Source organism: Sus scrofa, chromosome 17, assembly GCF_054392235.1.
Source record: "Sus scrofa isolate SSC_HxYL_T2T_F1_AM1 chromosome 17, Sscrofa_HxYL_maternal_Yorkshire_Landrace_v2.0, whole genome shotgun sequence".
Classification (NCBI taxonomy): domain Eukaryota; kingdom Metazoa; phylum Chordata; class Mammalia; order Artiodactyla; family Suidae; genus Sus; species Sus scrofa.
Window position 1 is genome coordinate 52,507,336 of NC_139399.1, and position 27,550 is coordinate 52,534,885.

General features: G+C 41.0%; 1 protein-coding gene across 14 annotated transcripts in view; it reads right to left on the reverse strand.

Annotated features, from left to right (window-relative positions):
- Nucleotides 1-27,550, reverse strand: part of PTPRT (protein tyrosine phosphatase receptor type T) — a 1,176,585-nt gene that overhangs the window by 95,986 nt on the left and 1,053,049 nt on the right. The window lies entirely within an intron of this gene.

Sequence of the window (27,550 nt, forward strand, 5' to 3'; positions counted from 1 at the left end):
CCGTGAGCTGTGGTGTAGGTGGCAGACGCAGCTCGAATCCCGTGTTGCTGTGGCTCTGGTGTAGGCTGGCGGCTACAGCTCCAATTAGACCCCTCGCCTGGGAACCTCCATATGCCGTGGGAGTGGCCCTAGAAAAGGCAAAAAGACAAAAAAAAAAAAAAAAAAAACACACAAACCAGTAACACAGTAACCCTTGGTTCCTTTCTATTTCAAGGGTGCATCTTGATGGAGAACAAAGTTCCAGCCTGGCAGTCTTCTCCTGCCTGTCTCTATACTTCCTGGCTTATCTGGATGGTATTGGCCCATCCTGGCCAGTCCCAGAACCCATGAGAAGCCAGGCAAGCTGGACATGGGGAACACCCTCCTGTGTAGAAGGTAGATGGCCTGGAATTGTCTCTGGTGCCTGTCTGCAGGTGAGGAGAGCCTCCGGTCCCTGGAGATCAGAGCTATGCTTCTGCTTCTGGTCCATGGGCCTGCATCCCTGTGACATGGTTTCTCCACTAGTTTGTTTCCCTTAGGCTGGATTCTAGGAGGACTTGAAGCAGACAGCAGGGGCCCTCCAGCTATGGGTTCTGCAACAGTGATCACCTTCTGTCTACTGTCTCATTTCCCCATCAATTAACACTCGTGATCCAGGAGTGATGCTGAACCTTCCTCGCAGGTAGGGAAGCCTGAATCTCTTCCTTCAGTCCTGCCAGCTATTTCTCCCAGGCCTGGATCCTATGCCTTATCTCTTTCATAAAATCTCTCCTTAGTATAATAAGATCTCTAATCTCCCCTGATAATAATCCTTCTGTCCACTGAATTGCTTAACTGCCCCCTATTAGTTTGGCCACCCTGGAAACTGATGTCTGCTGAGGTTGGAATTTGATTTTCCTTGATTCTACTTTCTTACCATATTAACTCCCTGCCAGACATACACTGTCAGTCTTTTGGGGTCAATTCACCTCATCCAGAACCACTGAGGCTTGGTCTTCCTAATCTTCTCCCCAAGACATGACAGTCTATGCCCTAAACCCTCCTATTTGTGGCATGCATAAGAGAACTGCCAGACTTGATGTGTTTCACCCAGATGTTTTCAGGCACTGCAAGGCCCCAAGGCAGACCCCACTGCCTTGTCAAACTCATGAGATCTATGCCAAACTCATTCCCTGGGAGGTTTCGCATCTATGCCTCATTTTCTGCAACTTATCTTTTCAAAATCCGTGTTTCTTTCAGCTTGTTTGTCTCTAGGTCATGATAATCCATCAAACATCAGTTCTGTATGTGAAAGTGGACTTTCCACCTGTGTGACAGCATAGCAAAACTGTCCGAGTAGAGAAAGGACTGTTTAGAGTGAGTAGATGCAAACTGTTATGGATGGGCAATGAGGTCCTGCTGTACAGCACAGGGAACTATACCTAATCTCTTGGGATGGAACATGATGGCAGATAATATGAGAAAAATAATGTATGTGTGTGTGTGTGTGTGTGTGTGTGTGTGTGTATGACTGGGTCTCTTTGCTATAGAGCAGAATTTAGCACAACATTGTAAACCAACTACACTTTAATAAAAATTTTAAAATTTTAAAACAGAAAAAGAAAGGACTGCCAACAGAAAGATCTAGAATGTATAGGCTTATGCACCAGGAAGAAGGGCTTAGATGAGATGTTAGTACCACTTCCCCAAGAAGTATGAGAAAAATACTGCTTATCTTTCTTCTGTGGTTTCAGGTAACAGGTAACATGTCTTCAATGGCATTGCTTAAGTACAGAGCTTGGCCATGTGAGGGCTGCATTCGTTCTCCATGGCACCCTTGTGATTAGGACTTAGATTTACTGAGCCCTTGCTCTGTGGCTGCAAGTCTGGTCCGCACTGGAAATGTACAGAATACAGATTTCACTCTCAAGGCTTGATGGTCTAGTAGGGAAGGCAGACAAAAAGAAGCATTGGAAGCACAAGAAAAGGATCTGGAGAAGCCAAACACAGCTAGGTGAGAGCAAAGAAATAGGGGAGGAGTGGAGGTGGAGGGTAGAAATGTGATGAGGAGAAAGCTATAAGAGATGGTGTGAGGTAGGCCTACCAAAGGCTGTGAAGGTCTAGGAATCAAGCCAGTGGGAAGCTACTGATGGATTTTAGGACGACTTCTTTTCTTTAATAACTCAAGAGATTTCTTGTAGGTGCCCCAGCTGCCATGAATATGAGGCATCCTTATAGGAAGTATCACTTCTGTGATGGTGCCATGCAGTTGGGGATGGAGAAGAAAGGGGTCCTGGAGTTTGCTTTTCTAGTCGGTCCCCAGGAGAGGGTGGACCAGAGTCAGCACCTGGAGCCCTATGAGTGTCTCCCTCTTAAGCCACCATCCCATATGGCAACAGATGTCCTCAGAAACCCAGGGGCCTGAGGTTCAGGCTGCCTGGGAGACCAGGTGCCTGGCAGAGACAGGCTTCTTAGGAATGGGCACCTGATAATTTTTGTAAGATGCCGAATGTTTCCAAAACCAAAGAGCTACTAATATGGATATTTCCCCTAAACACATTGCTAGACAGACTGTAAACTTGGTGTCAGCAAAACCAACACTGGAATGGAAAATACATGTGTCTGAAATTTAGCAACTTGTATTGCTGTAACATTTGTAAAAATGTCAATGCCAGTGCTAATGATGCTATGAAGACTCGGAACCAAGGGATTTTCAAGGTTTATTAATTCAACTAGTTGGACTCCCTTTTCCCATGTATCTCACTTCACCTATTCCCTTATTAACCTCTGATAATGCAGAAGTGATGCCTTTTATCACACCCCATTTCACCAGACGCACTATACTTAATTTTCCATCATTAGGTTTAATGAAAACCCAATTTCACATCTCACTTCTCTCAGGAACCTACAAGTAATGCTACGTTTTTATCAGCCCCAATTAAAAAGCGTTATGATGTTCCTATTCGAGTGGGAGCCTTAAAACTAATGTGCGATTCTGCTGCTAATTCAACAAGGGCGCTGGAACTCACATGCTGCTCATAAAATGTAACTCAAACCAGCTGGCCCAGGGAGAGACCATTTTTCATTTTTCTCCTCCCTAGACCCTTCATTTTCACACCATTTCAATGTCTCATTTATGGATCTTGCATGTTTATTTATCACACAATAATATTTTGGATTTCATTTGTACCTTTTTCCATAGATGTTGCCTAAGCCTGAGAATTCCCCTGCCACGAGTCTTGTCACTGCCCATGAGGGGTTTGTGGCATGAGCAGAGGGATTATGGTGATGTGTGTGTGTGTGAGATGCTGGGTCACCACCGTCCCTCTGATTTCCTTTTCTCTCTCTCTCTACTTTCTTCCTTGAGAATCTGGCTCTGACCTTCTCTTTCTTTTTTATCCCCCTGCTACCAGCCATTATCAATTTCCCACATACAGTGGGGGTCACACATTTGCTTTCATTTGCTAGGAATTTCCAGCAAGTTAACTGGTTAAAAGATTTTTAACTGTCACTGTATGCAGATGACATGATACTATACATAGAAAACCCTAAGGACTCAACCCCAAAACTACTTGAACTGATTAATAAATTCAGCAAAGTAGCAGGATATAAGATTAACATTCAGAAGTCAGTTGCATTTCTGTATACCAGCAATGAAATATTAGAAAAGGAATACAAAAATACGATACCTTTTAAAATTGCACCTCACAAAATCAAATACCTCGGAATACACCTGACCAAGGAGGTAAAGGACCTATATGCCGAGAACTATAAAACTTTAATCAAAGAAATCAAAGAAGATGTAAAGAAATGGAAAGATATTCCATGTTCCTGGATTGGGAAAATCAATATTGTAAAAATGGCCATACTACCCAAAGCAATCTACAGATTCAATGCAATCCCTATCAAATTACCCATGACATTTTTCATAGAACTAGAACAATCCAAACATTTATATGGAACAACGAAAGACCCAGAATCGCCAAAGCAATCCTGAGAAACAAAAACCAAGCAGGAGGCATAACTCTCCCAGACTTCAAGAAATACTACAAAGCCACAGTCATCAAAACAGTGTGGTACTGGTATCAAAACAGACAGACAGACCAATGGAACAGAATAGAGAACCCGGAAATAAACCCTGACACCTATGGTCAATTAATCTTTGACAAGGGAGGCAAGAACATAAAATGGGAAAAAGAAAGTCTATTCAGCAAGCATTGCTGGGAAACCTGGACAGCTGCATGCAAAGCCATGAAACTAGAACACACCCTCACACCATGCACAAAAATAAACTCCAAATGGCTGAAAGACTTAAATATACGACAGGACACCATCAAACTCCTAGAAGAAAACATAGGCAAAACACTCTCTGACATCAACATCATGAATATTTTCTCAGGGCAGTCTCCCAAAGCAATAGAAACTAGAGCAAAAATAAACCCATGGGACCTCATCAAACTGAAAAGCTTTTGCACAGCAAAGGAAACCCAAAAGAAAACAAAAAGACAACTTACAGAATGGGAGAAAATAGTTTCAAATGATGCAACTGACAAGGGCTTACTCTCTAGAATATATAAACAACTTATACAACCCAACAGCAAAAAAGCCAATCAATCAATGGAAAAATGGGCAAAAGACCTGAATAGACATTTCTCCAAAGAAGATATACAGATGGCCAACAAACACATGAAAAAATGCTCAACATCGCTGATTATAAGAGAAATGCAAATCAAAACTACCATGAGATATCACCTCACACCAGTCAGAATGGCCATCATTAATAAATCCACAAATAACAAGTGCTGGAGGGGCTGTGGAGAAAAGGGAACCCTCCTGCACTGCTGGTGGGAATGTAAACTGGTACAGCCACTATGGAGAACAGTTTGGAGGTACCTTAGAAATCTATACATAGAACTTCCATATGACCCCGCAATCCCACTCTTGGGCATCTATCCAGACAAAACTCTACTTAAAAGAGACATGTGCACCCGCATGTTCATTGCAGCACTACTCACAATAGCCAGGACATGGAAACAACCCAAATGTCCATCGACAGAGGATTGGATTCCATTGTATATACACAATGGAATACTACTCAGCCATAAAAAAGAATGACATAATGCCACTTGCAGCAACATGGATGGAACTAGAGAATCTCATCCTGAGTGAAATGAGCCAGAAAGACAAGACAAATACCATATGATATCACTTATAACTGGAATCTAATATCCAGCACAAATGAACATCTCCTCAGAAAAGAAAATCATGGACTTGGAGAAGAGACTTGTGGCTGCCTGATGGGAGGGGGAGGGAGTGGGAGGGATCGGGAGCTTGGGCTTATCAGACACAACTTAGAATAGATTTACAAGGAGATCCTGCTGAATAGCATTGAGAACTTTGTCTAGATACTCATGTTGCAACAGAAGAAAGGGTGGGGGGAAAAATGTAATTGAAATGTATACATGTAAGGATAACTTGACCCCCTTGCTGTACAGTGGGAAAATAAAAAAAAATTATTAAAATAAAAAAAAATTTTACTGAATATCTATACTGTACGAAGCACAGTGTTAGATACAAGTACGGAGAGGAGGGTACAAGAAAGTATGTTCAGAGGGGGATAAGCATGCCACAGCCCTTGTAGGAGAGAAGAGATCAGATGTGCATAAACTAGTCTGACCAAGGTGGGAAGGGAAGGAGGGGCTCCTGGGAGGAGGGAGGGTGACACGCTGCAAAGTTAGCCATCATGGAAACATTTCCCAAGATTTAGGCATTCGCATCCCATTTCTGCGGTTTTGGCCATGTACCAGCCCTATGCAATAGAACTCTACGAGATGACAGAAATGGTCCATATCCATGCTGGGCAATATGGTTGCCACTTACCACAAGCAACTACCGAGCATGGGAAATATGGCTAATGTGATGGAGGAACCACATTTTACATTCTGTTTAATTTTTTAATTTTTTATTCTTTTTAATTTTCTTTAATTTCCCCAATACATTATTTTTCCTACTGTACAGCATGGTGACCCAGCTACACATACATGTATACATTCTTTTTTTTTTTTTTTGTCTTTTTGCTATTTCTTAGGCCACTCCCGCGGCATATGGAGATTCCCAGGCTAGGGGTCTAATCGGAGCTGTAGCCACCGGCCTATGCCAGAGCCACAGCAACACGGGATCTGAGCCGTGTCTGCAACCTACACCACAGCTCACGGCAACGCCGGATCGTTAACCCACTGAGCAAGGGCAGGGACCGAACCCGCAACCTCATGGATCCTAGTCGGATTCGTTAACCACTGCGCCACGATGGGAACTCCTATACATTCTTTTTTAAATTTTAATTCACTTCAATTTAAATATCCACAAGTGGCTTATAGCTACTGTGCTGAGGAGTGCAGAGCTAGAGAAAGAGACAAGGAAAGGGAGCACCTTCTGAAATTACGCAGTAGAGCAAAGCGGGCCAGTGGAAATAGAACGTGGACCACATATATAATTTAAAATTTTCTTGTGGCAATATATAACTTATTTAAAGTAAAAAAGAATAAGTGAAATGAATTTCAATAATAATTTTTGTTAAAGTCAATATAATGAAATAGTTCAACATACCATTGGTAAAAATTACTGATATATTTGACGCTCTTTATTCATCCTCAGGCTTTGAATTTCAATGGGTATTTTACACTTGTAAAGCATTTCAACTTAGACTAGCCACAATTCCAGTACTCAACACCACATATGGTCAGTGGCTATAGTGTTGGACAAGGTGGGTATACATAGACATCCAGAGCCAGCAAGAGTGACTTAGAGCTAGAGTGAAGTCTAAAATACATTGATCTAGTGTCAGACAGCTCTGGCATGGGCTAGACAGCTCTAGCAGGGCTCTGCCCAACAGAACGTTACATGATGATGGAAGTGGTCTACAGCTGCACATTCAATATGGTAGGGGGGGGCGGAGGGGAGGAGGAGGGGGAGGGGGAGGAGGAGCGGGAAGAGGAGGGTGGGAGGAAGGGGAGGGGGAGGGGGAGGGGGAGGCCTTGAAATGTCGCCAGGGTGACTACAGAACTGGGTTTTTAACTTAATTACATTAAATATAAATGACCGCACATGGCCAGGGGCTACTGCATTGAATAGTGCAAATCTATACAGCGACATCTTCAAAAGTTTTTCGTTACATCAACTTTCAACGATTGTTTTGCTTTATCTCATTATGAATGATAGTGAAACATAAACTCATGGGTGTAATATGCCCATTTTGCGTTAATGCTCACTAAAATGTTTACATAACTATTTAAGGAAGGGCCTGCCCACATCCCTAAAGAGGGGTGCTGTCCTCTCCCCAGGAAATGTTGTGAGTCTGGGTCCCAGAATTGGAGAGCATGGGGTCTATATCCTTAATCAGCCAGTTATGGGCTGTGTGAACTTGGCCAAATGATGAATATTTCTGAGCCTCAGGTTTTTCATCTATAAAACATGGGAAAGAAGGGTTGTGAGGATTCAAAGAGACAATGCATGGTAAGTGCTCCTGCAGTGCCTGATATCTGATAAGCGGTGAGGAGACAAGAGGTGTTCTGACATTGTACAGGTGTCCCATGGGACACAGGAGAATTCACAGGCTGGTGATGGCATCTCAGAAGTCCTTTGGGGCTTCTCTCTGCTTTACTCCATAGCTGTCTATTTTACTCCCTTCCTGCTGTTGGTTCAGGTTCCCTGTCCTGGTTCAGGTCTCCATAACAGGACAATTCCATCAGGTTCATAATGGCTCTTTCTACTTTCACAGTTCTTTTACCCAGCTTTTATCAAGATGTCCTTAGAAAAAGCCTTCTAGAATCAAGATAAAATTTCTTAAACCACCCATCAAATTCCTATAGTTTCTGGTACCCGTATCTACTTCTTATTTTGTCTATTACAATTCCTCTCAACTCCATGTGCCCTTTAGGGAAGGAGAGCATGAAGAGAGGATGGGTAAATATTTAGAGACTTCTTACAGAGATGGGAGAGTCTGAGAGGTGAGAGATCTGAGGTGGGGAGGAGGCTGGGTCACCCGCTCAGAGGGGAGATGTGATTAGAACTAACACAGTGGGGGCCGTGGCAATAGCAGGCATCAGGGTCATAATGCACAGAACCCGAAGACAAGACTTATATTCAAATAGGAGCATCACAGCTTTCTCGCTGTAGGACTTCGGATAAGTTTCTTTGAGTCTAAGATGTTTATTTGCAATTAGACATAGAAATGGTAACGTTGGCAGTCAAAAGGCACAGACTTCCAGTTATATACCTAAGTAACATGACTAACAATATAACTAACACTGTTGTAGGGCATACACCAAAGTTGTTAGCAGAGTGAATCCCAAGAGTTCTCCTCACAAGAAAAAAATTTGTTCCTATTTTCTAAATTTTTTTATCTGTATGAGATGGGGGCTCACTAAACTCATTGGGATAATCATTTTACAATGTATCTAAGTCAATTGGTTATGCTGTACATCTTAAAAGTATACAGTGGTGTATGTCAATTATATCTCAATAAGACTGGAAGAAAAAAAAAGAAATGGCAAAGATGATGACAATGACAGCAGTGATGGTGGTAGAGGCAGTGATCATCATCATTTAAGAAGGTTGTTGGAAGAGTTCAGTGGGATTTCACCGGAAGAAGACTCAAGATGTTTAGCTGGCAATGCCTCATCTCCCCTCCCCCCAAATAACAATAAAGATTTAAGAAAATAAACTTGTAATAGCATTGAAATCTAAGTCTGTCAACTAATCTAGTGTCAGAAGTTGGGAGGAATGGATACTGATATTATCAGTATCACACTTTATATGTGCATGACAGTGAGACTTCATTGTGTCAAAATTTCTTAAACATCTCTGAAATGTACAGGGTCACTTTTCACCTGATTCAACATAGGTGATATTCCCCCTAAAGTTGGAAGAGATTCCAAGATCTTTGGTAAAAATATCAGACGAAGTAGTTGGCTTGGGTTTAGGAGCCATGGTCTGTATTTGTTCTGTATTTCTGAATTATAGACTTAACCTAGGACAGGTGCATAGACTTGTGATCTTTGAGAAATAACAGACTGACACACCCCATTTCATATCCACCATATCCACCCTGGAATGTGCCCTTACTCAATGTGAGGACACATGGAATTACCTTTTCTTCCTGTCTTAAATAGGACCAAATGTTTAGGGTTGAACTTGTAAAACTAATAGTAAATAGAATGCCATCCCACTATGTCACATTCTGTGGACCAGAAATGGACATTACATAACTGGCAACTAACATTGCTGTACTTTGCTACTAGAGGTAATACTGGCTTGAGGGACAGAAAAGAAATGCTTCATCTTTCCCCACCTTCTTGGGCTCAGAGAATCAAAGACTCTAGCAAGCAAATATGGGGATTCTGGCATTTCCAAGCTGCACAGGGCCTGGCTCAGAGGAGGCCCATGCCTTTTCAAAAGAAAAAAAAATCAGTATCTATTGTTTACCCAACATCCGCCTCCCACATTCTTCCTTTCTGGTAGAACCCTCAAGGTGGTTTGATGACCAACATATTCCCTATGTGACTCCAAGGAGGATGACCCTATTCCAAGACCTAGGGGCAAATCCTCATTTCCTTAAGACAATCAGGTGTTCCTATCATCTGCCAATATTCAAAGAGCCAGGAGGGAAGTTCTATTTTCTTCTAGGCAAGGTTTCCTTACTTCTAAGAAGGATATCCCAGTGACTTTTGTCTCCCACTGAACATTACCATGTGTAGGTTTGATCTTGGAATGGCTAAAGCAATCTTGCATCTAAGAGAGGGATGGATCCAGGCTGAGGGCAATGCTGACCTGAGATGGCAAAGTGGAGAGCTTGAAAGGACACTCTTGGGTATCTCATTCCACCAGCCCATGGAACTTCCTCTAACTCCTGATTCCCTATTCTGTGGGATAATGTGTTAACTTATTATTTAAGCCCACTTGATTTTTTTTCCCCCTGTAACCAATACAACAGAAAGCAAAACTGAATTTTGGATGGCATGAAGTTCAAGGAAACATGGAATAATAAAGGAAGTGAATGATTAAACAATAAGAGGACACCTTTTTCAAAATATAGATCCAATTACAAAACAACTAGAAAAAAGAAGTGCTGAGTGAGGCAAAGGAAGATGGTAAGTAAACCAAAATGTGATAGCAGAATTTCAATGGACATTGGACCCTGTAGTGAGAATAAGCAAAGGGCAGAAATTTGTGGAGAAATAAATCTGAGAACCTTGCAGTGAACATACAAGGGGATGAGAGTGACACTTCTATTTCCTTGATATCTAACATCTGCTCAAGTGTGTTAATGTGTGAAGGCACCAGAAAGATATTCTCAGAGGAAAGAAAACAGACATATGAAAGACAGATAATTGCTGTTACCAAAGAAGAAAACAGAAGAAATGAAATTGATGCAGTAATAAAGGAAACGACATAAAAACAGCTCTTCGGCAGAATAAAAACCAACACTTTCAAATGTAAAGAGCTCTCCATGTACAACTTAAAAATAGAGCAAACCTTCTGATAACATTATTAAACATTATTTTTAAATTAAAGTATAGCTGATTTACAATGTTGTGCCAATTTCTACTGTACAGCAAAGTGACCCATCATAGATACATATACACTCCCTTTCTTAGATTATCTTCCATCATGGTCTATCCAAAGAGACTGGATATAGTTCCCTGTGCTATACTGCAGGACCTCACTGCTTATCCATTCTAAATGTAATAGTCTGCATCTCTTAACCCCAAACTCCCAGTTATTAAACATGAATAATATAGAAATACTCAGATAAACATGTAGGCTTGAAAAATGGCTATCTATACAGAAAAAGAAGCAATGCTAACCGTATTTTTCTGTTGCCCAAATTGAAATGGCAAAAATCACCGGAACAAAATTTTTGAGGGGAAAATTTTGTGATTCCAAATTAACACACCAATATAAGTTGTTTTTCATTTATGAGACTACAGAAAGATATTCCATGATACACAAAAATTTGGAAATTGTACTGGCTCTGGTTCTTTCTGAGAGGCTTGGGAGGTGGGAAAAGAAGAGAAACATGTAATTAAAAAAAACCCCACCAGATTAGAGGAAATTATATCATGAAAGAATTTATTCATTAAACACCAAAATCAGTTAAACATAGACATGAGTATAAAAATCAAAAATAAATGTGAGTTGAAACAGAATGAACTATAAAAAAGATTTCTTAACTTGTAAAAAAAAAAAACCCCTAATATACAACTACTCATTAACTTCTGAAATGATAGCAATACAACCAGGAAATAGGTGACTAATGAATCACTAGAAATAAAAATATATTGACTTATTCACCTTTCATAATGAAGAGTCAATATATACTATTTTAATATTGTTCTTAAAGGATCTAATTTCAAGCATGTGTGTGCATATATCTATGCACGTTTGTGTGTGTGTGTGTGTGTGTGCACGCCTGTGCATGCTTAAGTTTAAGGTATCAATTACAATAAGAAGAATGTATAGCATTCAAACAGAGGCAATAGACAAAGAAAACTCTGGACCTCTTCCAGGTTCGGGCTGGGGTCCACATTATAGCTGTATGTGATAGAGCAACTGCAAACCCAGAAATAAACATACAAAATCTTTGTAATACCATAGAAAATCTTTTTGTCCTGACAAGCAACTGAGAACCAGCCTATAGAGCTATTTTCATAATCCAAGACACGTTAATTCCCACCGAACAAAACCGCCTCCGTTAAAGATGAACTCACAGCAGAAAAACAAAATGTAAAGAATGACAAGCCAAGTAGGGAAGTTTAATCCCATGAGAGAGAGTCAGTAGAAGTGATACACAGACAGACAGGCCTACCAATAATTGAAAAAAATAAAACCATCTAAGCGACTATAAAATAAATACGTTCAGACTGATTAAAGGGAAAATGGAAGGACTGCGAACCACAGCAATCAGGCCACACATCACGGAAAAGGGACGGGTGCCTTTGTAAAGTACAGATTTAACTTCTGGAGATGAAAAATATCATCACTGAACGTAGAAGGTAAGTAAATAAATATCAGAACAGATGTTAATGGAACATAATAGATGTTAAAGACACAACCGAGAAGCTGAAGAAAGACAACAGCTGGCTCTTACCTTTGAAAACATCGATAAATGAGACAAACCTCTGCCAAAAATGAGTAGGAATTATAAATGTTAACAAAAAAAATGATTAGGAAAAAAGACACAAATAAACCACTTCATAATTTTTAGAAATGGGTCGAATGCTTTAAGCACCTGCTTGGATCAGCCAATGAGTAAATGACCAGGAAAACCATGAGACATCTGAAGAGCTGATGGACATGGACAGGATCAGAAGTTACCCATCAGCCAGAGCACCAGCTTTTTCTTCAAATAAGTGTTATTTTGAGATATAACTGGAGAGTCATGTGCAGTCCTAAGAAATAATTTATTGGGGTGAGTTTTCCCCAGCGTTACCTTCTGGCATATCTATTGGGCTGTGTCACCACTGGAAAAGTAACATGGACACACTCCACCGACTATATTCCAATTTCAGCAGTTTCACATGCACCTGTACAGGTGCGTGCTCAGAGTTTTATGTAAATTAATCACAGGTGGAGATTCCTGGGCCCACCACAGCCAGGATGCAGAAGCAGTTCCAGCCCAAGCATCACCTATGGAACAAAACACTGCCCTTTGCGTTCCTCTCTTGTCCCTATGATGAGGGCTGGTTCCTAGACCCTGGGAGACTGTAGCAATAATGAAAAGCGGGGTCTCTCAGTGAAACCCTATGGATGTCAGAGCTCCACAATCTGTAACCCCATCTTTCCTGATGTTCCTGTAATCCAGAGGCCCACAAGGCCACACCATGTGGCCGTATGTGCCCTGCGTGGCTCAGTTTTAGAGGGTGCCATTCGGGGAATGGCCTTGCTCTTGTGTCTCATGCCCTTTGAGTCAGAAACCAATAGTCTTACTTGGCTAAGTGACTAGCAGTTGGGATCACCTTTTTTGTTTCGGGTAAAGTGGAGAGGCTTATCCTTGTGGTCTCCAGGGGAAAGAAAAAGCAAATTATTAGTCTATGGACTTACGTCCTGAAAGCTGAGCCAGAGTTACGAAGGGAAGCTTCTGTCCATAGTCTCTTCTGTGGGTCAGGGGTGAACTGGACCAGACCACCATGAGGGGTTTTGTGTGTGTGTGTATGCGTGTGTGCACGTGCCTGCAAGACCCAGCAAGCATGAGTTTCCCCTCACCTCTGCTCCAACCAAAGGTAAATGCTTTTAAATCTCTTTTATAAAATAGACTTCTAGGTATGATTCTGTTTGAAGAAAGGATTTTGCTATTTAAAAAAAAAAAAAAAAACTTTGAAAGCCACTGGTGTTTTTTTTTTCACTTTGTCACAATTTCATGAAATTCAGTGGGAACACAAGAGAGCAGAAGTGCTGATGCCAGGGTTCACAGCACAGGTTTTATAAACTTAACTCAATTCAAATAAAATGAAGATCGCTGGGTGTGCCAGAAGCAACAGACCTGTAGCAGCAAGAATACGCTTTTTGGTCTTAACTGCTCAGTCATCAAACTAGAAAAAGAGAGAATAAAGCTGTGGGGTACGTATGGGACTTTGGAAATAAATATATTGATGAACCATAAAGGAAAAGGGGTATAACTCTGGACTTTAAAAATGTTTTAGGGAGTTCCTATCATGGCTCAGTGGAAACAAATCTGACTAGCATCCTTGAGGATGCGGGTTCCATCCCTGGCCCTGTTCAGTGGATTAAGGATCCATCATTGCCATGAGTCATGGTGTAGATCACAGGCGTGCCTCATGGCTGTGGCTGTGGTGCAGGCTCGCAGCTGCAGCTCTGATTCGACCCCTGGCCTGGGAACCTCCATGTGCCATGGGTGTGGCCCTAAAAAAGACGACGACAACAACAACAAAAAACATAGAAAAGAAAAAGAAAGTGTTTTAGCTCATTGGAAACACAATCTCTTTCTTGGAACCTCTAAGTCGTGTTTAATTACTGCATGTTCATAGCCACTTTTATATTCAGAGATATTTATGTTTGAAAGTAATGGGACTACCTGAACTTGAATGAGTAGAAAAATACCCCATAAGGAAGCAATGATATATGTACCCAAAGAATTTTGTAAACTGATGGTAAAGTATGGCACAAATTTTGGCTGGTAAGGACTGGCTTCCTGGGCGATAGACTAATTATCAGATGAGAATGAAGTATATTAAAATAACGTTCAAAGTTGTAAAGACTATTATCATTGTGAGGTTATTTAATCCTATTAGCTGAAAGTTCTGTACATGACTGCTCATGTTAATATAAATAGAATATTCCAAAGAACATAGAAGAACATGTCCTGGTTATTAAGCTACTTGAAGCAGAAATAGTAAGAAAGGTAAATTGTATGGTTTTGCTATTCTTGCAGGCAGGAAAGAGAGGGATCTTAGGGTAGCTTTTGAGAGGTGTTTGTGCAGAGGGGCTGAATGAGATTTGTGTAGGGAAAGTGTGTTTCACTCACACTGAAGGTTGTCAGCTTCACTTGCGATTCCAGCTGGGGTGGGATGTGATTTGAAGTTTCTCCTTGGCTCCAGAGTTGTGCTCATGCTAAAAACAACCTGCTCAGCATTTTGTGTTGTGTATGTACCACTGTACGCCCAGAACCCACATCCTTATAGGAAGATATGTGATGGGAAGGACAGAAAGGTAAATAACACCTTATGCCGAAAATACTGCCTTGTCTCATTTCCTCTTTCTCATTCATCAAAATCATAATAAGACAAAGGTATGCAAAATAGTTGCAGAGTAATACTTAGTTAAACTAGCAAAGCTCAAATTTTGTCAGGCTTTACAATCTTCAGCCTGACAGGTGACTTTGTCTTTCATTGAGGTATAAGGAAGAGAAAATGAAATGACTAAACTTGTCTGGAAGAGGAAATTTAAATGCGCAACAGCTGTTTGAAATGAATTTTCCATTATCCTAAAATAACAAATGTTAGATTCCCATTGTGGCTCAGCAGGTTGAGAACCCTACATAATGTCCATGAGGCTGCAGGTTCGATCCTTGTCCTTACTCGGTGGGTTAAGGGTCTGGCATTGCCACAAGCTGCAGCATAGGTCAAAGATGTGGCTCAGATCCAGTGTTGCTGTGGCTGTGGTGTGGGCCAGCAGCTGTAGCTCCAATTTGACCCCTAGCCCAGGAACATCCATATGCCGCAGGTATGGCCATAAAAAGAAAGACAAAAAAAAAATGTTTATTCTCTCACAGTTCAGTTTCTGTAGGTAAGAAATCTGAGCAGCTTTAATGGGTACCTCTGGCCCTAGGTCTTTGATGAAGGAGCACTCAAGCTGTCAGATGTGACTATGTTCACATCTAAAGTCTCATCTGCTTCCAAATTCACATGTGTGGTTGTTAGCGGATTAGTTTTCTGATGGGTTGTTGGAATAAGGTCCTTAGTTCCTTGCCCTTAGTCCCTCTCCATAGGGCAACTCCTAATTGGCTGCTGGCTTCCCACAAAGCAAGAGAAGAGACAGAGAGAGAGAAAAACCAAGATGGAAGCCTTGGTCTTTTCATAACCCAATCCTGAAAGTGACATCCCAATACTTGTTATATTCTTTCCTATTTGAATACTGATTGGTATTCAAAGGAAGACATAATACCAAGAAGTGTGATAGGAGGCAGGAACAATTGGGGCCCTCCTAAAACTGCCAAATGCAAACCCCCATGCCACTACACAATGTTTTTGCAAGAGCCCAAAGAAATATGTCACTGAAAGAGCATTCATACATGTTACAGCAATATACACATATGAGTACACATATTGTAATATTATTCAAAGAGGTCCAATCAAACCCCTCCAGCACATTTTATTTAGCTTTCATGAACAGTGAGTGAAAGTGTTTTCATTCATGAAAGGTTCTAGACTATCCTCTCTACACATTTCGAAAGATTTTTCCAACATATGATTCAAGGGAAAGAAATGATTAATTTTCTTTACAACATGAATTGCCATTGACAACAGTCTTCAATCATTAAAGAGTTAACAGTGCACTTTGAATGGCGTTACCCAGATAAAACATTCATTCCCTAAGTAAATGAATTAGCCACATAATTGACAGTCAATTCCCGTAATAAAACACTAATTAAGTGATTCTGCTAAGTAAAAAGTGCGATGTGATGAATTTGCTAAACAATGGCCTACCTAATAAATTTTCACGCTAAATAAATGACTTGGAATGGTGACTAAATGTTCACCATGTTTAGGGTCAGTTGAAAAAGCAATAGTGCCTTTAGAAAGCAACGACAGAAGTGACTGTGCCAGCTAACATCCTTAACAGCCTTACTCTGGGCTCCTTGCCAAGCAGAGACCTAGTGAATAAGTCTGAATGGGGTGGGGATGTACTAGATTTGGGGATGTGGGAGGGCAGGGAAACCACCATGGTCATAGCATGAGTGACTAGCTTAAAAGAGAACTTGGACAGTCCAGTGCAGCCACACTGGAGTCATGGCAGAACCCAGGAATGGACAAGCGGAGGAAGGCTTCAATGCCAGACCTTACTGGGCTAAGGAAAGGAAAGCCAGAATCAGCACCTAAAGGCAATGATATATGTACCTAAAGAATTCCGTAAACTGAGAGAGATCCTAAAAGCAAAGGCTTCACAAGTAAAAGGGTCTTTGTTGTCCTTTGGAAGCATCTTGGATTAACCCATTTAATATGGTGACTTCTGAAAAGATCTAGAATGAGAGGAGTCCATGTTTCTCATAGGCTCCACCAGTTTGGACTTCCAATTTTTGTTCAACAAAGAGCAGTGTAGACTGTTCCTCATTAAAAACCTTATGTTTCTGGACTCGTGCAGCTGAGAATAGGGTCTTGCTTTTTCTTGAAAATGTCAGGCATAGTCTCGCCTTGGAAGCCTCTAGCAGGAACATTCTTCTGACATTTTATCTTTTTCATGTCTTTGATCAAATTCCACTTTCTGTAAAACTGTCCCCCCACTTAAAACTCCAAATCCCATTTATCCTGTTCCATTTTTTTCATAGCACTTGTCGCTTTCTATAATGCCATATAATTTACTCATCTTTGATTGTCCATTATTTATTTCCTGTCTCTCTCTTTCTATGCCTTACTACCACTACTATTAAGCTTTATGAAGACAGGGGATTTTCCCCTGCTTTATTCACTAGTGTAGTCTGAGAGCCTAGCACATAGGAGGCACTCAACAAACACTGTTGAGTGAATGAATGGCAGGAAGAAGGTTCTTGTTATGTTCTAACCACTGAAGAGAGGAGTGCAATTTGGGATTTGAAGACTACCAAAGTATGCCACCTCCCCAGTGCCCTCAGAAGTGTTTTGATGTCTCACACTATTTGGAAGGGAGTACATTAGAGAAGTAGGAGCATATGTAAGAGAAATAATAGGTTTGAATCCCTGATCTAAACTTACTAGCTATGTGACCTTGAGCAAGTTATTTAATATCTCTGAACCTCGGTCTCTGTGTTTGTGAAAGAAGCCTGATACTGCTAGTAATTGTCACTTCAGAAGTTGTGAGGATTAAAGGATATAACATATTACAACATCCTGTATAGCTCCTGGCATAGTGTTAGGGCTAAATAAGTGTTAGTTTCTTCTACTTTCCACTTCTTCTTTTTTTTTTTTTTTTGTCTTTTTATGGCCACACCTGCAGCAAACGGAAACCCCCAGGCCTATACCACAGCAACACCAGATCTGAGCCACGTCTGCAACCTATACTGCAACTCGAGGCAATGCTGGGTTCTTTAACCCACTGAGCAAGGCCAGGGATCGAACCAGCATCCTCATGGATACCAGTCAGATTCTTAAGCCCCTGAGCCATAAAAGGAACGCCTCTACTTTCCCCTTTAAAGACAATGAGGTATATTCCTTAAGCATAAGGGTAAACTGACTTTTCAAATTTTCCTAGACATTGGGAACATCCACAAGTGAGTAAAGCTGGAGAAAGGTAAGATGACTGGGGTTGGTATGGGGATGGTAAAAACATTTAGAAGCAAAGAGCCTTCTGAAGGGGTGAGGGGAGGTAACAAGGTAGAGGCAGCAGGACCACAAAGTAGTTCTGAAGTGTGTTCCTTCTGTATTTCAGGCCTTCAGTGAATGATGGAGTCCAAGGATGCTATTATTGGTGATGAGGTCTTTCAAATTAATGATTAGGACAAAGATTCTAGGACTAGGACTGTCTAAGAAATGGAGTTGCAAAGAATACCCTGCCTACCTCTCCCAAACTAGTGCAATGGTCTCTCCACCTCCACCATGGGATCAAAACCTAAGAGTAACCTTAGTCATCGCCACGCTTATAGGACCTCATTTTTCATGTAATGGACAAGAATAGCTGGTTGAATAGAGAAGAGTTAAAAGAAAATTACTGTGATCTATCTTGATCACAAAATTAACATAATGATTTATTCAACAAACACTCATCAAACATCTATAAGATACCAAGTACCTAACACTAGTCTCTATGGATACAGTAATAGGCAAATCATAAGTGGTCTCTGTACTTTGGAGCTTACGCTTTGTCTGAAGGCAGACATTGTCCAAAAAAAAAAACAAAACCCATCTTAAATAAACAAATATTTGAATACAAAATATCGTGATACATGGAAAGAAGGAATAGAACATGGTGTTATTACAAAAAAAGGTCATTGTTTAGATGAGAGTTTGGGAAGCCCTCAAAAGATGACAGATAATAGATCTGAAGGATCAATAAAGGTAAACAATGAATGATAGAAAGGAAGAATGTTCTAGGAAGAGGGAATGGAACTGTGGAAGCCTTGATGTTAGAAAATACCTGGGGTTTTCCAAGAATAGAAGGAAAGTATAGTGACTGAACTATATTGGGTGGAGTGGCTAGAGATGAGACCAAAGATGTAGATGGGAATCGCATCATGCTGAGTCCTACAGGCCATGAGGTTCACTTTAACTTCACCCTGAGGGCAATGGGGAGCCAGGGAAAGGTTTTTAGTTAGACAGTGGCATGGTGAGATTTGCATTTTAAAACTACAGAAAAGGCTAGGCAAGTAGCTATTTTGTAAGTAAAGCATAATAATGCTTTGAATTATTAGGTAAACCTCTGCTGATGGATAAATTTGAAAGGAGAGTGATGGGACAGTAAAAGAAGGGTTATTAATAAGAGTGCTCAGGGTCCAGATTTACAAGTGCATGTATTTGCTAGAGCACAGCTGGCTGAAGACTCGGTGGGGGACCACATGGGTGTTCACTGAGGCAGAAGTAGAAGTGACTCTGCTAGTTGGGAATGACTCTGACTTTCTGAGCGCCTGTCATATCTACAGATCAGAGGGAATTTTGTCTCACCTAGATCAAAGACCCTAGAGATGAAAGGGGTTTGCACGTTGGAAAAACTGAACTGGCCCAATGAGACATTAACTGAGTAAGGATACTCATTTCAAAAATCAAACATGTCTAAATATTTTCAGTTATTAAACCATCAAAATAATTGACTGATGAATAAAATACAGAGTAAGCATGGGGATATCATCAATACTTCTGAACTTAGAAACAGTCCCAAGAATGGAATGTGGTAGAATATCCTCTCTCTCTACCACCTGCTTCATTACAAAGAATTGGCCTCACCAATTTGTTTGTAGGGACTATAAATTCTGTGAGCAGGTAAGTGTGTATGTGGGGTTGTAGGTATGGATGTATGCGTAAATAAAATGTGCATGTGCACCAGTGTTTTGTGCTAAGTCACTTTCCTTGAATTTGACATATGTAGAAACAATACTTTTTATTAGTCTTATTGACTCCCACGTCAATGCATTCCATCACTAGGATAATCTTTCTGGAACTGGACTCAACCTTGCTTCTCCATTTCTTAAAACCTGTGCTAACCCCTGGCAGGAAATATAAATTCCAAACTCTCCAGTTTTTGACGGTCTTTAAGACACAGCCTTTGATTGCCTTTCTAGGTTCATCTCCCACCACTTAACCTCATGAAATGAATAATCCAAATACTCCAGGGATGTCAAACCATCCATAGTTACAAGTCCAAGGGAGAAGATTTCCTGAAAAAGGAGTCAGGGTCAGCCTGATCACAGGAGGATCAGTACCTGGGACAGAGACACCATCTGTCTCCTGACCTTCACTTTCTCAAACTCTGGGGAAAAGTTAACTTTATGGAAGTCTTTTGGACTCTGTATTTTAGGGAATACATCTGTGCTCACAAAGGAGTTGTGCAGAGAGCAAAAGCTCTTTCACAGTTCTAAAGATCTTCTGAGACCCTGCCAAATCATGTGCTAGTAATGGAAGAATTATCGTTCTAACCTAAGTGGAAGCTGGAGATTTGGAAAGTATTCTGATTTATTCTTCAAAATATCTACCACGCAGATCTTCGTACACCTGTTCAGGTACTTGTATTCTCTTCCTTTAGGAAAATGTGGTAGTTTATCTCCAAGATGTCCACCATTAATTTCTTCCCTTCCTGGAAGCATAGGCCACTTCTTCCATTGAGATGTGGAACTTGCTTCTCCACTCTCTTAGGCTTACCTGTGACCGCTTTCAATAATTATATAATAATTATATGCAGCAGAAGTAATGCTGGCCAGTTATGGACCTAGTTTTGAGAGGACTGGCATTCCCCCTGGCTTTCTCAGAACACTTACTCTGGAGGAAACCAGCCAGCATGCAAGAAGTCTGATGACCATGAGTCTGATGTGCTACAAAGACGATTAAATTAGATGTATAGGGAGAAAGTCCAGCAACCCCAGGTGTTCTAGTCATTTCAACCAAAGGATCAGATATGCACATAAAGGAGCCATTTGGGCATTCCATCCCTAGCATATGACACTTGAGGAAGAACTGAGGGCCCAGATATATGGCCCTCAGAGAGCCATCGCAGTCATTTGCAGCCATTCAAGTCATTCCATCTGCATCTCCTCATTTTAAGCAGACATAAGCTATCCCACCTATTCCCTGCCCCAGCTCCTGGCCCACAGAATTGTGAGCAAAATACAATGGTTATTGTTTTATGCCATTAAGTGTTGACATAGTGTTTCAAAACAAAACAAAGAACAATGGCATGTTTCTCCTTTTCTGCCTTAACAAACTCTGACCACTCATCATTTAAAATTCAACTCCTCCTGGAGGCTTTCCTTGATCACCTTGCCCAGGAAGCCTAGCTGAATTTCCTATTGATGTTCCATCAACTCATTTTGGACTTTTTTCATCTAAAAAACCAACTCCTTCCTTTTTACTTAGTAAGCGAGTTTCGACAACTACAGAAACATCTTGGCTCTTAAGACAAGCGGTGTGGAGAAGCTAGCTCTCCATGACCATACAGATTAGATGCATGTAACAGATGCCTACTGTCTCCCAGAATGTTCTCAGATAACTGATGTTCTCATGGCTACTTGTGAGGCCATCCAGCCAGTGGAGAATCACAATCAGTTACATCTGCTTCCTGACTTTATTGTTTTTCTTGTCTCTTCCACTGGCAGAGGCAGACAGCCACCCATCTGAGTCTCTGCCTATATTCGTGTGTGGTCTGAAGACCCTAAGCTATTATTCTTTTCTTTTCCTATGAATAGAGGAATGATTTTATCACATTACCAGACCATCCAATGGTTGACTACTTGAGAATATTTTGAGTAGCAGCTCCCAGTTTTGCAGGAACCATGAAAAGGGACTTGTAAAATCCCCTCAAGTGTTGGCAGATTAGAGGTTGGTGGCAGGGGTGGGAGATAAACTAAGATCTGGTTATCAACTGACTGGCAAAGAAACATTCTTTGATTCCTTTCTCTGCTGCATTCAATTCTGAATGCAGAAAACTGGACACAGTGTATTGTGTCAGCTATACCAGGTTTTCTAAATATTCCTTTCTATTCTGATTTAGTACTGCTCTGACTGGGTCACATCTGCCTATACATCCATCCATGAGTCCATCTATTCAATTAAATAAGAATTTTTCTCTATCTATTCTATGCCACATATCACGCCACATGCTGGGAATACAGTAGTAAGAAACAGAAATGGTCCTTCCCTCTGGATCTTGCCATCTCTCAGAGGAGCTGAACCTTAAACACATTTGGAAGATGAGGTTGGGGCTGAGAAAACAGAATTCTATAATAACACCTAACAAAGGAATTCAATCTGGCCTGGGGAGAAAGGGGTCAGAAAAGGAAGAAATCATGAATCGAGATCTACAGGAGTCAATTAGGTAGACTAACTGGGTAAAGTCAGTGCTTTAGATGAAGAATTATAGATGAAGAATTATAAAAAATTTCCATTATGAGCCAGAGAGTAAGTATCTTAGGTTTTGCAGGCTTGATGGTCTCAGTAGCAATTATGCAACTCTACAGATGGAAGCACAAAAACGGTGATGAATAGACAAGATGTAAACAAATAAGACAGGCTCTTTTCCAATAAAGCTTTATTTACAAAAACCAAGAGTGGGCTGGGTTTGGCCTATTGGGTGTAATTTGTCCACCCTGCTCTAGACTGAGCAATGGCATGGGCAAAGGCCCTGTGGCAGAAAGCGTGTGAAAAGGATGAAGCACTGAGAGAAGAAGATAGTGTGGTTGGGGCTCACGGAGAAAGGGACAGTGAGTTGTGAGAGCTTGGAAGAAGTGAGCAGGGCAAGAGCTGTACATAAGGTCTGGATGTGGTCTTGGGTTTTTTAACTTAAGTACGATCAGAAGACACAGAACTGTTTTAAGCCAGGGTGATAAGAGGCAACATGTCCATATTTGCCTTGCATAGATCTCCCTATCTGCTAAGAAAAAAAAAAAATGGACCGAGTGACAAGGATGGATGTGAGGGTCATTTAGGGGTTATGGATCTTATTGGGGTAGGAGAGGATGGCTACATGGACAAGGGTGGAGGTCGTCGACATGGATGGGGTCTAGATATATTGAAGATGTAGAATAATCAAAACGTGGTGTTGAATCAGAGGTGGAGGGTAAGGGAAGGGAACATGTCAAGAGTAATCCATACTGTATCACGGCTAAATGTATCTTTGATAGCATGTCTAACACATTTCCTCCTGTTTTACTGCCAAGGGATTGAAATTTTACTTTCACTTCCAGCCTCCTAATTAGGGAGTCAACTCACATGGCTGGTGAAGTGAAAAGCAAATCACCCGAAGAGAGATGAATTACATGGTTAATGGGCCAGGATAGCCTCCCTTTACCAGACAGCACTCTCCTCACAGCTTCGACATGTACAACTGCTAGACGTATCATGCTATTTCACTGTCATCTGTGTTCCCTACAACATCATTGGATTTTCGAGGGCAGAACTGCTTTTCTTGTTTGTGTTACCAAGACTTAGTATTGTGATTGGGGGGTCTCCTCACTTGGTACCTGTCCACTCTACAGGTAGGTATGTGTTAGAGATATGTTAGATGTCTGGTGGTGTAGCAAGTCTCTCAATCCGGTCAAGAGCATCCTACCAAAAGTCAACCCAAGACAGCAGACATCATGATATACTCCTTCAGAAAGATGTAGGAGACCAGCTAGAGAAAGATGAAGATGGTAACGCAGGGGACAGAGGGATTTTGCCTGTCTTTGGTACTCTGATCTTTTCTCCCACTTCCTTGAACTCTGCAGTGCAAAGACGTTCCAAACCTCTACCTGTATCATACCTGCTGTTCATCTCTTTGGGCAATGGGACAACTTACTACCTGGGAGAGAACTTTAGGTGGACTCTTCAACCTTTGTGATGGTGTCAATCCTGTGGCTTCTTCATTGAATTTACAAGGTATCTAGATCTACTCCCAATTACCAGTTTATAAGTCAGACTTCAGGCTTTTTGACATTTCCATGTTGATTGAGAAAATTATGTTTTGCATACTGAGATCCTATTATAATCCTGGCTGAGTAGACAACTAGGAGGCCACCTAATCCATTAACGCCAAGAAATGGCTGGGGAGAAAGGAGGAAAAGCCAGGGGAGTAGAAGTCGAGTGAAGAAAGTGTTTCAAGGACAGGCTGCGGAAAGGTCAATCATATAAACTCAAGTTCAAATCTGGGTCTTGTTTCTTGGTAGCTCTGTGCCCTTGAGCAAATTACTTCCATCCGCAGAACCTCAGTTTCCATGGCCTGCCTCCTAGAATTATTGAAAATAGGAAATGAAATGATGCATGTTAAGTGCCTTGTCCAGGAAGTACTCAGAAAATACTAGCTAGTAGAATTATTACTTGTGTTTTCAATTTATCAAGGCTATAGCTTTGAGCGGAAGGAAAAAAAAATTGGTCTCTAAGCTCAGTTTATTCTGCTACCTAGCAACTATATATTTACATTTTCAACACCACTTCTTTATCCCTGATTACTTTAACAAGCACTTCCTAAGTGCCCTGTTGCAATTCAGGACCACCTGTGAGGTGTAGAGAACAATTCTATTTTCTTTTCAAGATGCGGTGGCCTACCATAAATTGTCAAAAGCCGCTTTAGCTTTGCAGGTTTACAGAGCTCTCTTTGAAAGGGTATTGAGAAAGGACGGCTGGGCCAGCTCACAATGACAGTAAAAGTCTGTAGCTAATAAAATGCTGTCCCTATTTATTTACAATGGAAAGTGCAATCTATACAAATCAAAGAGACTATGAGGCCAGGTTCTAATAACATGCAAGGGCATTGAACACTGAGACCACTCTAATTTCCACATAGGTGGTCCTTCCAGGAAAGTGAATTTCAGTAGGCTGCAAATGCACATTCCTACTCAGGCAGGTTGCAGCAACTATCCCAGCCATATCTCTGGCATATATGCTTTCAAATTCACCTGTACACAAACACCATGTACTTCAAGGCCCCTTCCTCGAGCTCACCATCCCCCTTCCACTCCCAAGCCTTTGCCCTTTCTGAGACAGTCTTTTTCTTGCACCTCCTTCAAATCAAAATCCATTTCCTTTCATAGATAGTACTAACTCACTTAGGCAGAATTAATCACCTGCTGGAGCCTCTGATCAGTGTTCCTTGGGCACTGTACATGCCTCTTCTCTATCACTTATCACATTTACTGAAACTAATCCACTTACAAGTCTCCTCTTGGAGGACAGTAATATCCTTGAAGGCCGAGACCATGCCTTATTTATCTTTACAATCCCTACATTGTTTGGCATATAGTTGGCATTTGATGAATATTTAAAGGAACACCTCAGCTATTCCCATAACCAGGAGATGAAAAGTATGATTCAATTTGAGAAGGTTCGACTTATGCAGAAATCATATGGGGGGGCTACAGAAAATATTAGGAGACAAACCATTATTGACCATACTTCCCTCCTCTGAAGGAGACCATGGGACAAGGACTGGAGGGGTCATAGCTTTCAATTTTAGTACAGGTTTTGCTACTGACACAATGAGAAAACTCTTGGTACTCAGTTCTTCATCTTTAAGATGAGAAGGTTGGAATAGGCAGTGTCTATGCTAATTCTCAGTTTTTGTGGTCTGTTATGTCCCTTAGTGAGTCTAATATCCTTTCTAAAACTTATCTAATTTAACTCCTTTGTTTGTGATGGACAATTTGTCTACTTTCTCAAGGCCACTTAAAATTTCATTTTTGCATTTCCAAGGAATAAACAATTCCATTCAACTTTGGGTTGCCAGGAACTTAATATGTGTGTCCTTTAACCTGTCAGCCAAGTGGATGATTGTAAAATATTCAATAAAACTGGAGGTGGCAAGCTTGTAACATTCAATTCTTCTCCTCAACTCAATTTAAACCTAGAGCAACCAGAAAATATAATCATCCCGGCAAAGAGAATTTGTGCATTTTTTCTGTTATTCCTCTTCAAAATGTTCTGTTGAGCTCTTGGTTTCACTGTGTGACTCATGATTGCTTTTCCTTGTAGATTTCCACTCTTTCTATTCTGATTCTTAGGATGTTTTCTGTTCAGATAAAAGGAAGGAAAGTTCTAGAGATGGTTGAGAAAGGATCCCTTGGTTTGGGGACTCTCATAGTTATATTTGGGCTTGAGCAAACTTTAGGTCCAGTGACTCCAAGTGGAAGCGTTTTTTGGCACATTGACCCTGAGAAAGGGAAAATTAGCCTTTCTCTCTTACTGTGGCTGCAACTGACTATTAGAGACAATTTATCACATAGAAGAAGAAGGATTTGGAGTTTAACAGTCCTTGGCTTTACTTCAGCCAGGGACTCTCAGACTTCAGTGTCCATTAGCATCACCTGGAAGGCTTGTTAAACACAGTAATTGCTAAAAAACAACAACAAAAAAACAAAAACACCCCAAAACCAAAAACACACAAAAAACTCCAGTAATTGCTAAGCCCTACCCCCAGAGTTTGGGGTTCAGTGGGCCTGGACTGGGGCCCAAGAATTTGCTTCCAAATAGTCCCCTGGTGATGCTGAAGTTGCTGATTGGGGGACCACACTGCCACTACTTTGAGTAAATGACCCAATGTCTGTCTGGAACTGAAATCTTCAGTTTCCTTCTCTATAAAATGGGAATAATAACATCTGTCTTAGAAGGTGGTACAGTGGAATGGTTTTGGCTGTAGGTTTAGGGGTGTCAGACAGACCCAGGTTTAAGTTCCAACCTAGAGGCCTGTCAATTAGAACTATGAAGCCTCAGGCAAGTTGCTTATTACTGAAACCTCAGTTTCCTCACCTGTAAATCATCAAGGCTAATCATAACACATTTAATCCTCTCAATATACCAGTGAGCTAAGACAACACATATAAAACACTCAGCTGGAAATGGGCTCATAATTAATGCTCAACAGATAATAATTGGTAGGATGAATATTAATAATCTAATAATTATTATATGTTGAGGCCTCCAACTCGGAGGATTAAGGGAGATCATTGGTGACATAATTAGAAATCAAAAACAGCTCACTTCGCTGGGATAACAGAATCAAATATAATAAGACAACACAGCACAGATAAAAATATAAAGTCCTTCTTGGACATAGAAACAGACCTGTGGTTGCCAAGGGGGGTGGGGAGGAGGGATTGGGGTGGACTGAAAGTTTGGGGTTAGTAGATGTAAACTATTACATTTAGAATGGATAAGCAGTGAGGTCGTGCTGTACAACATAAGGAACAATATCCAATCTCCTGGGATAGACCATGATGGAAAGTAATATAAAAAAAAGAATGTGTGTGTGTGTGTGTGTGTGTGTGTGTGTGTGTGTGTGTGTATCTGACTGAGTCACTTTGCTGTATAGCAGAAATTGGTACAACGATGTTAATCAACTATAATGTTAATAAAAAAATAAAAAAAATCGTGGGGGAAAAAATCTATCAAGTCTTTACTTGGGCCTCCCAAATAATCTTTGTCTGGGCTAACTGAAGTGTCCCTATGTGGAAGCCATGAGATCTGCATTAGGTGGACGTGTGCTGGACATTTGGAGGTTAAATTGTGACCAGTGTATTCGGAACTCAGGTCTGGAATAGAGAGGAGGGACGGCAGCTCTCTGGACTTCCAGTAGTTGGGCCCAGTATAGACTTGGAAGCCAAACCCTCCATAGACATGGACTGAATGGAGACATGTGCCAGTCAAGATTCTGAAAAGATGGGAAACCAGAAATGCATCCTGAAGAAGGCTGAGAGCTGACGTGGGGGCTG